We start from the raw sequence: 13,475 nt of genomic DNA, 5'->3' as shown, positions 1-13,475 counted from the left end.
AGTGACGGGGGAAACTGGATGAGTAACTCTCAATTGGATGGGTGGTTCTGTTCTGTGAAATTTGCCCCCTTGCTGTTAACTAATTATATTTACCAGAGAAAAGCACATTAACTGAAAAAATAAATCAACCTCTAAAAATAAATGTGATCTTCCAAGCATGTCTGGTAAACTGTATTTTAGTCATGTATGGATAGTCTTTTTCTTTCTTTCTTTCTTTTTTTGGTCTTTGGTCACAAAGATTTGACACCTTTTTATTTCCAAAGAATAAAACTTTTCTTCAACGGGAAGAAACCCAATAAATAGTCACAGATGAGCAAAATATTGGGTTAAAGAAAAAGAGCTAAGAAAATTTCCTTTCCTGAGGTAATAGAATAAAAAGAAAAAAACACTGGGTTAAGAACTGTTGAGGGGAAAACAAATGAAGTTGGTTGGGTTGGTCTGACATTTCTCAGAAGTTTGCTTTTGACCTCTCAAAAACAAAAGCCTTGCTAGGAAAGGGAGCTAATAGAGTTCATTGTTACGTGCAAAGCAATGCTGTGACGTCCTTGCAAGGTTGAAAGGAAGAGCACCAGAAAGCAGGACACACAGGAGCTATAAAAGCAGAGTGGAAACAAAAAGCAAGGTGATAAAGTGAAAGGAGACTTAGAGGAAGCATGACTGTTAAAGACGCAGTGCAATCTCAGATGCTATAAAACTTGACAGGAAGGAGGTACAAGAAAAGGCCAATTTGGACGACACATGACAAACTACGATATCAAAAGAGAAGTCATATGTCCTTGTGTGAATACCTGGATGGCGCCCAGATAGGCTTAGTTGCAGCAGGACTATGGGATCACTGACTTCCTCCCTCTCTGCGTGGCAAAAGGGATGGAAGCCTTGTCTCCCGTTTTGACCTGAATTCTGTGACATTCTTTTGTTTCCACCCAATTCATTTCTGGCACCACCCACCCCACAAGTTAAGGGCTCAGGCCTCCATAAGCCTCCAGTTCATATGCAGTCACACTTTCAGGGTCCCCAGGTCGCCTGCATTTCTGAGTAACTGGCTACAATGTTAGGGACTCTCATGAATCATCTCAGGTTTGATAATTCACTAGGATGGCTGACAGAACTCAGGACAGTGCAATATTTACAATGACCGTTTTATTACAACGGTTAGAGAGGACCAGCAAATGGGGAGACACATAGAGCTAGGTCTGGGAGAGGCCTGAACGCACAACTTCTGTGCCTTGTCCTCATTGAATCGGGCACACCACTCTCCTACCATATCAGTGTGTTCACCACCCTGGAAGCTCCACTAAGCTTTGGTGTCCAGAGTTTTTATTGGGGTTCCATTATGTAGGTGTGCTTAATTAAATCCTTGGCCATGTGACTGAACTCAGTCTCCAGCCATCCCCCCCTCCCCTGGAAGTCAGGCGGGCTCAAAGTCCCAACTGTCTAATCATGTGGTTGGTCTTTCTGGTGACCAGTCCCCCTCCTGAAGCTATCTGGAGACCCACCCTGAGATGCCTCATTCGCATAAACTCAGGTGTGATCCAGGGGCCCCACGAATAACAAAAACCACTTCTGTCCGTTAGGAGACTCCAAGGGTTTTAGAAGCTCCCTGGCAGGAACCAGGGACAAAGACCAAATCCTTTATTACGCAACAGACGTAATAAACTAAGAATTGCAAATTGACACAAAACAAAAGATATTTGCAAGACAAATAGAAAATCCTATGCTTCTCACTTGTAGTACACCTCTGAAGTAAGAGAATGACCCAGCTTTTGGGACTTGAATATACACCTCCAGAGTAAGAACACACTGATCCTACCCCCAGGAGGGTTGGCTTAGGCAAAAGACAAAGACAAAATTGTTTTTCCTTCAGTGCACTCGCTTCCTATTTCAGTGCCTTCCCATGCCCAAGGGTTACATCCAATAAACACTGCGTGTCCCCAATGTACACAGCGTGTCTTGACTAGCTCCCTGTTCTCACAAAGCTCTCAGTCTAAAGAAGAGGAGAATCACGTTAAATATTAAGTGGCAGGATGAAGGTAGAAGCCAAGGACATTGGGAGTTTGAGGCATAAGCATTTAATGAGAAAAATCAGGAGGCTGGTGAGGAAGAGGCAGCATTTCAGAAAGGTCTTGAAGAATGAGCAGGATTTCAGTACCTCACAGAACAGCAAGAACTTTCCTAGCTGAGTGAAGAGACACAAAAACCCAGAAGCTTGAAAACATGCTTGGTGACCCCACGGGGCTGATACGAAAGGCTCGTGGCTGTGTGTATCAGGAGATGGTGCTGGAAAGGTGATCGAGGCCATAACATGGGGGTTGGGGTGGGGAGGGGGGGCTCTAAATTCTGTGCTGAGGAGTTTGAATGTTATTCTTCAGGCAGTGGTGAGCCCCTGGAGATTTTTGCTTCACTATGCCTCAAATTCCCCTTCCGTAAGTCTTTCAGGAGCTTATAGACAGAAATGGAACCAGTTAAGAGATTACTGAAATAGTCCAGATGACAAATGGCAAGGAACCACCGTCCTGAACAGTGCAGGGGGGGTGGGGAACCACAAAAGAGAGCCAACAGGATTAAGTAATGGATTGTGGAGACGGAAACAAGAGACTATCAATGAAGATGATTTGAAATGTTTAGCCTGCCTGGTGTCATCAAAAGAAATGAGGAACTGTCTTAGTCGGCTCAGGCTGCTCTAAAAAAAAAACAAAAACAATGGGCATTCATTGCACGCAGTTCTAGAGGCCTGGAAGTCCAAGATTAAGGAGTGAATCGATTCCTGTGAGGGCCCTCTTTCTTCTTGCCATGTCTTCACATGGGGGTGGGGAGGAAAGAGGGAGAAAGGAGGGAGAGGGAGATGGAGAAAGAGAGAGAGAAAGCAAACTTTCTGCTTTAGTAACAAATACCACCATTTATCATATTCTAGAACCTGGCCCTGAAATCATCCTAAACATTTCCAATCAAGCATTTCCAAGGTATACCTGACCTGGTGTCAGCCTCTTTCATTGGCGTCACTTAGTATCACTCCCTTTCACTTGTCACTCAATAATATTGAGGTAAATATAACTCACTGATCTGTCACAGTATTGCAAGGTTCCCTATTCTCACTCATGCTAGTCCCTGTCTAGAATGCTCCTTTTCTTTTTTAACTTTTTAAAATTTATTTTAAGTGTCTTTTTCCAGGATTCATCAACTCCAAGTCAGGTAGCCACTTCAATCTACTAGTTGCAGAGGGCACAGCTCACAGTGGCCCATTTGGGGATCGAACCAACAACCTTGTTGTTAAGAGCACCACGCTCTAACCAACTGAGCTAACCGACCACTTCTAGAATGCTCTTTTTATATCCAAATTTTTATTCTCCTAATGCTACCCATATTTCAAGGTTCAGTTCAGGCATCGTCTCTTTGTAAAATTTTGCTGGGACATATCTCATAAGCTCAACTGGAATGCCACCATAAGATACAGCGTGCCATTAAGTGGGCAGTGATTCATTCATCTGTTAGTCCTTGAGTGCAGGGATTTGGTTACATTCTGGTTTCTACCTCCAACAGCTAACAGTATGTGGCCTGTCACCGTACGTTTAAAGAAAACAACAACAAAAAAATAGTGCATCCAGTTAATTGACTTTAAATATTCCATTAAGCATTCATTAGTGATGAATTCGCAAAACTACACCCCCCAGGGTCGTGCCCCTGTTCCCCATATGCTGCCCTTGTGTTTTAAAGGTCTGTGGAAAAGGGCCATGTCTAGACTGGCCAGAGAAGGCGAGAACAAAAAAACTCTACATACAATCCCTCTCTCTCAGGAAACATGATCTATTTTTAGAACAACCCTGTGGGCCAGTCCCAGGACACCATAGAAGCACAGAGCACCTTCTCAGGAATCACCTCATGAGCGATTCTCTACGAAGAATTTGAAAGAAGATTTGAAATGAAAACACCGGAACATGAGAAACACAGAAGACTACTGCGGACATGGGTCCACAAGCAAAGGGTGCTGACTACTGAAAGAGATCATTCAAGTTTGGTGCAAAAACATACACCAACCATGTTTCAGAAAGAGAAGAAATGGGATTCAAGGGGTTAGAAGGAAAGATGATTTGGGCAGAAAAATCTAGAAAACGTTAAATTAGAGAGTTCATTTGTTCAGACTGTATTGTATGTATTTTCTTAGAGAATGCAAGTGCCTAACCTCAGGACTGTTTTTATTGTAGAAGCACAAGCAAACGGGGCTTTGTTCAGCTGTGTCTAACAAAACACGAGTGTAAATCATTCAACAACCTGGCCAAGGGATCACTAGACCAACAATTAATCAGGCTTTCCATCCCTTCTCCTTTCCAGGGGCTGAAAGCATTGTGTCTAATAAATTGAAATCTGCTAAACATTTGCTAGGTCCAAAAGAATCCATTATTTTTAAAAAATGCCCCAAACAGAACTATGTGGCCACTTGCATTAGTTTCAAACATAGCCAATCTAAAAACAGATTTTTAAAAGAAGTTGTTATCAGTAAGAACACCAAGTTAACAACTCTATGATCTTGGGCATAAAGGGACCATTAATTGCACAAACTTTAAATTAGCAAACCCTCATTGTGGTTCCCGCTCAACTTCCCATAAACAAAACATACTCAGTGTATGTCACAACAGGGCAAACAGCTTCAGACAGGGATTCTACGGCCAAGAACCATACAAAAACCTACATCAGGGAAAGGCTTGTTGGAATTCAGGGACGATTAAAGACGAACCTCCCACCTCCGAACACATCTCCAGGTAACCCCTTCGACACTGAAGGTAGAGCAGATGTCATTACAAGTGTTAAGGTGAGATCCAAAGTAGCTCATCAGCTGGCTCCCTCACAATGTCTCACCCTACGTAGGGCACATTACCGCAAGCACCCTATTATTTGGAGAAGATTTCTGCTAAGACACCTCCCTCTTCTGTGACAAAATCAGGTATTCACTCAGGCATAACCCAATAGAGTCCTCTTCTGTGACTCTCACGTCACGTTTTAGAGCAGAGGGTGCACACGGACCACCATGGCCTGGATTCAGCCCTGGAAGTTATGTGTTTGGCAAAGAGTAAGTGAATATTTTGGAATCAACATTTTTTAATTCAAGACATTGGAACTGATAATGACAACGTTTCCGGTTGAAAAGAAATCATAGTTGCGTCCGCACTGGTACCATATTCCCACGTGGCAATAATTCGTAAAGCTGAGTAGCTGCATTGCCTTTGGATGTGTGTTCTCTTCTTTATCAGATTCCACACCCCCTTCTCACGGTCTTTTATTCCAGCTGGCTTCTTTCAGTTCCGTTGTTTGCCTGGGCCTTATGACATGGGAATTTGCGATATATATTTTCGAGCTTTTGGTGACCATCTTTTTCCCACACTTTGAAAAGGTATACTATAAAAGATCCAAAGGCTTTTAAAGGATGAAAATGTCTGAGGACGAGTCATGCATTGATGGTACACCAGGAATGTCACTCATTCTGGGCTATTATAAGCATGTGATCGACTTACAGTATCTCTATTAACATTTGCAAGACCTAGGGCTGAATCCAGACGGAGGGACCCAGGATACACAGGCACCCTCCTACCTCCTCCCATCTCTGGTTCCCGCCCACACTGCACGGGGCTCTTGTATGCACACGTGGACAACCTGGATTTACGTCCAAGGTCTGCTGACAAGCCATGCGTTATACAAAAGCAGCCTTGCCTCGGCCCTAGAAGTAGATGGACTGGCCAGAGGCCTGTGCTCCCTGTGGACCTTTGAGCAGGGAATTCCAGGAGCTGAGGTCCTTGGAACATGACCTAGAACAGGAGGGAGGGACTGGGTGGGCGCCGCCCTTGGCCCCCTGACTTCTCACCCCACAGGGAGGAGAACTGGAGGAAGGTTAATACATCGTTTTCCAGCTTTTTGATCTTTGCCCATCTGATAGGTGAAAAACTTAACCTCAGAATAGTTTTAACTGACATTTCTCTTATTATAAATAAAGTTAAGCATATTTGAGTTTACTTCTAAAGCAAATTATTCAGAAGGCCAGGACAAATATTAGGAATATAATCAAGTCTAGATTTCCGGGGACAATAGGTAGAGATGGTCATTTTTGAGATCAGCCATGTAAGGCACGAACTATTCTTCGGCCTGTAGTATCCACCGCCTCCCTCCATTGTCTTCGCATGGCTTTGTCCTTCTAGTCCTTTGGATCTCAGTTTAAATGTCACCTCCTTAGTACGGCCTTCCTGACCACCCAGTGTAAAAAAGCCACCAGTGACTTCCTGTTACTCACAGTCCCGTTTTAATGTTTCTGTTTGACGCTTATCACGTTCCAATGTTTTCCTTGTTTTTATACTAGTATATTTACCGTCTTTCTCCTCTGCTAGAATATGCTATACAAACATTCAAGGTTGCTATTTTTCCACATACAGCTTCTAGATTTAATAGAGCAAAGAAAGAAAAAGTGAGGACGTTGGCTGCCTTGTTCATTACTCGATTGCATTGCTTGTTATACACTTAAAGCAAGAAAAGCAAGGAGACCATGTATCTAGCTCACCACGACATCCCCAGAAAATGGAAAGTCTCTGTCATACTGTGGGAACTCAGTTGACAGACTCTGAATCAATGATGAACGCTTCCTATGGTCATGCTTAGAGGCTCAAATAGAAGTAAATTGTGCCACAGCCCGGTCTCACCGGCCTGTCACTCCAGATCTCTGTGAACTGTTCTAGCGATTCCCGGGGCTCTGACACATCCTTCATGCCTTCCTAATCTGGCAACAGCTTCCTAGTAACCAGAGCAGGTCACGGAGACACACAGTCTGGAGTCTGCACCACCAGACTCCCCAGCAGGGGCCAAGCTTAAACGCAGGCTACAGGTGATGCCTCTCGTGCCGCTGGAAAGTGGGACCGCAGACAACGAGGGACCCCATTGGGCCAGGGTCTCTTTGTGGACATTTATGTTTATGTCCCCAGAAGAGATCTCTCTCTCAGACCATCACTTCTGCTTTTTTTCATTTTGTTTTGTTTATAATAGTTTAGAAAGTAAAGAAATTTCTTGGCAGTCCATGTAAATTGTATAAAACTACATACTCTATTCCTATTAACTTTAGAGTACTCTAAGCGTCTTAAGTCAACCCCCAATCCCCGTAACTCATAGATGGCCTTTTTAGTCTTTTTCTAGTTTCCAAGTCTTGCTAAGTGTTCACGAAAGAAAAGGTCTTGCCTCTGTTCTCAAAGCTTTCACAAAACAGCCGCAGCTTCGCTGATGGAAGAAGACAAAACCCACGCTTCCCAAGCGGCTTAGGAAATTGAAAGCACAATTCCACGGTGCGTCTCAATCTGCTACGAATTTGAAAAACAGAAAGTCCATCTCAGGTCAACAAACTAGATGGTCGTCTCAGGCACAGAGGGATCGTGCTGCCCTGAAAATTGCCAAGGAAATAGCTTCTTCAATTTCCCTGGGTAATGAATGCATTTGTCTTTTTCAGTCTCAGAACTGAAGAAAAGCAACAGCACTTGAACTTGTGTGGTGTTTCACAGTTTAAAAATGAAGCTTTGTTATTTAGTGACAGGATACGTGACTACTATAAGATGAAGTGAGGTGGAGGGGTGGAAAACAGCATATAAAATGGACATGTATTTTTGTTTTCAAAAAGAAAGAGATGTGAGTGGTAATCTCTAGGTACAACAATACATTGCTTTTGTTCTTTACACTTTTTTATAATTAGGAAATGTTTCCACCATGAATATGTACTATTTTACAATTTAAAAAACTATTTTTCAGCACTTTAACATATTTCAACAAGTGCTCACATGTTCTGTAAGTATCAATATCCTCATCGTACAAATGAAAAACTGGCTCAGGTAGCAGAGGCCATCACTTGCCCCAAAGTTCAACTCACCTGTATTTATTTTATTTGCCAACTTGTCAATGAGTCCTCCTGCCAGCTGCACCCTGACATATCAGAGAAGGAAAGATGGGGTGCAAAGAAGGCTGAAGGAAGAAGGGAAGTGGGCGGAGTGTCCATGTTCTATTAATGTTGTTGACAAATGGGAACTGAGTCGGGGCTCAGGGCCCATCACAGCCTTTTCGAGAAGTCAGCTGTGTGAGGCATATAGTGTCCTGGGATCAGAATGCTCCTAGAAGTTTGCTTTTGGTGATAAAGGCTCGAACCGCTTGCTCAAACGATAAAGGAAAGCAAAAGGAACAGACGTCACTGGCTGCGAGCTTACGGACAGCAGTGTAGTGTGATTCATTATTTTGGCAAACATACTAGAGATAGTAATGTTTTATTTAGAAGTTTTGTACAGTTTAGCAATATGCAGAAGTCATGTTTCACAGGACTTAGCCAGGGGAACATCACGTCAGTTTCGCAAACGTATCCAAATCAATAATGAGTGAATCCCTTAATTTCGGTATAAATATAAAATAATCCACTTCCTTATTGTTTGTTCTGATAGTTAATCGAGGCGCTATAACTAGAAAAAGATGAACCTTAGCATGTTTCTTAAACTGATTCACTTATCTGTATCTCACATTCCACTACTTGCAAGGCATTTCTAAACACAAATGACAATTCTTAAGGGAAATCATGAAATTCTTTACCACTATACTTGACATGGACTGGGAAATCAATATGCAATAGCTGCTGGCTTTGAGGAAAAGCAGTCATTTTCTTTTAATCTCCTCTCTCTCTCTCTATCTCTATCTCTCTCTCTCTCTGAAAATATAACTCTACTAAGAATACATAACGACATCAAAACTTTGATCACCACAAAGTGTAGTAAGTATGACCCTATTCTGACTAGAATTTCCTGTATCAAACGTTTATAAAAGTGTGTGTGTGTGTGTGTGTGTGTTGAGGATCTGTTATGTCAGTTTCATATAAATCTTACTTTTTTTTTACATTGCTGACCATAAAGAAAGCACTAATCCCCCCCCCCAAAAAAAAAGATCAGACTTTTTGAGTAAAATTGCCCAATATTACAAATTTTCTTCCATTAGGAATGCTATCATGAGACTCCAACTAACTCCTGTCATACTAATTCAAAGGACTTGATGCTCCTTTGTGGCTATTTTATTAATAGAATTATCTGTTATTGCTTTTCTTATAAAAATAATCCATGCATGTGAAAAATTTAAACAAGGCATAACATAAAGCAGAAGATTAACTTGCCTTACACTTGCCGTTGCTACAAGAACGTTGTGGAAACTGAATGAGATTATGACATTCAGTAAGTGAGCTCCCAGGACGGAGCTGCCGGTTACTTGCTATTGCAACTATATTAGAATTTGTCATCTCCATTTTTGCACCACTACTATCAGGAAGTATCTGAGATGAAGGAACCACTGCTTCTGCCATCTAGGAAACAGAAAATCAAGACACAGAGATGTAACCACACAGGCTCTTACTGACTGGGCACCTTTCAGTCAGGCCTGAGCTGTGCTCTTCACAACGTGATATGTCATCCGCACACTGTACGGAGAGGCTCAGAAACTACTCGACTCACCAGTGTGTCAGTTCCACGAGGCTACCGTCCTAAGCCCATTTCTGCAGAAGTACACAATGACTTTACTCAAACCATCACTGATGTCTTGCTTCCACTGTTACCGAGTTTTGTGAATTTCCATATAGGTGCTCATAAATAAAGCCAGTGCCAGAAAGAGCATCAAGTGGAACAAGATTCACTGTAGCTACAGACATTCATAAGCCGAAAGTATGTAAACAGATGGCTGGCCGTCTCTATCGTTAACCTATTTCGCCAATGAGAGTGTTGAGGCTCAAAGTGTTTCAGTTGCCTAAGGTCAGGCGCTAAGCCAGTGGGCAGGCCAAGGGGACGGAAGGGGGGAAGGTGACACTGATGTCTGGGGGGAAGAGCAGACATTTTGACACTTATTCTCAGGTGGGTTCCCCCAGGACCAGACCCTAAGGAAAGGATGCTGAGTGTTAGCGGTTTGTCTGGGAAGTGATCTCAGTGAGCGGGGCCAGTGCGGTAAGTACCAAGTGAAGTCCACGCAGGGTGCTTTAACGAGAAGATTAATTCTGTAAGCGGAAATAAATTCTATCGCGGACCTCCGGGAAATGGTGGAGACCACTCCTGAACCACTCCTTGTCCCACAGGAGACTGAGATATTTATTCTCCCAACTCTCTCTTTTATTAGCTGAGGGCTATTACCGCTACCATGTATCATCCAGGCATGGGGAGGGAGAGAAAAGCCCCTAGGCAGAGGTCTCAGGGGCTTGAAGTCAGAAGCCTTTGACATAGAAGGGCTGGTGCCCATGGAACAGTAAGTGCCAAGAGAAGGGAAGGGCATAGGGAAGGGAAAGGAAGCTTCTCTACAACCAGGACAGACAAAGATAACGCATGGTATTTGGTTGTTGTTCTGTCTGCCACGTCTCCGTCTGGAGTGGCTCTCCATCTCCCTTTTTTCCATTAAATTGACTTTTGGCTGGAAGTAGACCAGTTTGTCTTATCGCTGATCCCATTTCATGCTTTGGTCTGACAGTTTCTCACGTAATGTTTTTACCACGGCCCTCTAGTTCCTAGATTCCCTGCCAACTGGGTGTTAGATCTAAAGACTTGACTAGATTTCAACATTCTGGCAAGAATCCTTCATAAGGGTGACTGTACCTTATATCTGGTCACAAGGAGAGACTTGCCCTGTCAACATCAGGTCTGCTAATTCATCAATGGGTAAGGTCGTCAGTCACACCTAGGTTTCTCTCACACTCAGTTACACACTCAGATTTTCTATTTGCAATAAGAAATACAAATAGCCACACTGCTGGGTTCCTATGGAAACTAATGATAAAGTCAATGCACCTGACCTACTGTGTTTCCCTGAAAATAAGACAGGGTCTTATACAGTGTTTCCCCCAAAAATAAGACCGGGTCTTATATTAATTTTTACTCCAAAAAATGTATTAGGGCGCATTTTCAGGGGATGTCTTATTTTTTCATGTACTACAATCTACATTTATTCAAATACAGTCATGTCATCTTCTGGAATATCGTCATAACGTACTAAATGCGTCTATCTGGCTGACGATCTTAAGTGGGGCTCATTTTCGGGGAAACATGGTAATTCAGAAATCCAGTAGGGGCTACATTACTGGAAAGTGTAATGGAAAGTGTAATGCATCTGGAATAAGTACAGTGGGAGGAGAGAACATGGAAACACAGCCGAATGTGCCCTTCACAGCTTCACAGAAGGACAGAAGTTGACACTGAGTTTTGAGAACAGATTAGGGAGAATTGCCTTCTGGTGTGAGTAACAAAGGAGAACGAAAATAGCACGGAGTGCAACTGGGACTACGGTTTGGGAAACGGCACGAAAGTCAAGGAGGGAAAGCTGTGCTGTAAGGAGACTGTGGGAGGGTTTACGTCATGCTACATATTTTGGGTTGTGTTTTGTAGGCAATAGGAAGCCGTCCAAGGAGAGATTTTAAGAAACATTTGACTTGTGTTTCAAGCGTACAGTGATGCCAGAGATCTTTTGTTTTTCCCATCAAGATCCTCTCTCTCCTTATAAACAGCCCCTCTGGTAAGCCCTTCTTTATTTATCCTATTTCAAGCATGCCATCTTTTTCCTCGTGGGCTTTGACTCACGTCCGAAGTCTAGATTTCACGTGAAAGATGAAATGAAGAATGCGGGAAATTAGAGGCAGGGGGACTGGTTCTCTCCTTCAACCAGTATGGGAGACAAATAATAAATAAGTAAACAAATAAATGAGGTCACTTCAAGCTGCTCCCTGAGCTATTAAGGAAACACACGGCGTGATGAGATGGAAAATAGTTGGGTTGAACCTGCTATCGATGAGTTGGTCAAAGTGGCTTTGGAGGAGATGACAGGAAAGGTACTAAGACGGTGGACCCCACAATGTTAATGATTAAATGTGGGAAATAAAGGGGAAAAGGAGTTGAAGGTAATCCCAAGGTTTCTGTCTGAGTGAATAGGAGAAATAGCACCTTCTGTATCCACAGTAAATGTGAAATAGGTGTAAATTCTCTGGCAGGTGTTAGCAAATGGCAAATTCACCCTCCTCCTCTTTTTGTCAATTAAATGTTGAAACCCAGCCACACTCACTCATTTACATACTGTCTGTGGTAGCTTTCAGCCTACAACCGCAGAGCTGTGTCGTTTCTCCAGAGACTGTGCAGCCTTCAAAGCTTAAGTATTTACTATTGGCCTCTTTACAGAAAATGTTGGCTGTCACCTTCTCTATGGCACGTTGCCATAGCCTCGTGTGATATCGGTCCATTTCCTCTAGGAATTTTCTAGTAACTAGAGTGATGATCAAACTCACCCTCCTCGTCCCTGAGTGTGTTGGAAGAAAATTCACACTCCGGTTTAATCAATACACGGGGAGTGGGGTAATTCTACTTTCTCACCCCTTGAATAAATGCGTCCAGGCACTCTGTTGGAAATGCCCATGATTGCGATGAAGAAACAAGCAGACATGCCAACTCCACCCTCTGGCCTTGGGCCGAACTCTAAGTGAATTTTTGCATGACCAAGCAGCTTCCAGTTCTCGGCTGGCGGGCTGCATAGTTCCCATATCCCCACCCCTCCTTTCTATGCTGTAGGCTTGGTTCTAGCTGCTAATAACACTTAATCCTCCCAACATCTACATCAGAGAAGATGATTGCGACCAGAGAATGCTTTCCTGCCTCCCACCTTGCAGCCTCTGAAAAAAGCTCTACCTCTGTCTGCAAGTTCAGACTCGCACAGCCTTCGCTGGAGGGCAATCTGCTGACACAGTATGTCGTCTGCAAAGGCACTTGTTGCAAAGCTGAGTTAACATGTGCTCCAAGGCCAGCTGATGTTTGAAATGACACGAAGTATTTTATTTCAAAATAAGACTGTGTCCACAAGACGATCCCTGTTCCTATTTTAAGATGTGAATCTAATAAACAGAACAGGCTGCTCTACCATCATTTGCTTACCCACAACTTACCACTTGTTTGTATCTACTTTTCTGTGTTGCTATTTTAGGCCATGCTTTTAGCCACAGGATTGAGACTCAGAGAGGCAAATAGGGGCTCAGGAAAGATAGATGATGGTTTAAATTTATTCTCACAGGATGAAGACCCAAACGATCTCCTGTTCAAACAGCACTCGAGGATGGTGAGCTAATTGCCAATTTTAAGTAACGTGAAAAAAAAAACGACATATTTACCAGATTCTGGTCATGGTGCTCACAGTATAAACTCTCTGTTGGACAATCATCAATTCATAAATTTTAGAGCAAAATAGCTGTAGCGCTTGGTAGTCAGGTGAAAGCACACTGGGTTTGGGTGTTAAAAGACCTGGGCATGCACTAGTGCTGTAGTCCTGATTCTGTTCCCCACAGGACAAGTTTAGCGGGTGCTTTCCTATGTGGAACATGAAGGGACTCCTCTGATTCCCCAAAGGACCTTCCAGTACTGACAGTCCAGGCATCCAAAACCCGATCTAGTTTAACCCTTTACATAACAGACGCAGAGGTT

Source organism: Rhinolophus hipposideros, assembly GCF_964194185.1.
Source record: "Rhinolophus hipposideros genome assembly, chromosome: 26".
NCBI lineage: Eukaryota > Metazoa > Chordata > Mammalia > Chiroptera > Rhinolophidae > Rhinolophus > Rhinolophus hipposideros.
The sequence above is the reverse complement of the archived record's forward strand: the minus strand, read 5'-3'. Positions refer to the sequence as shown.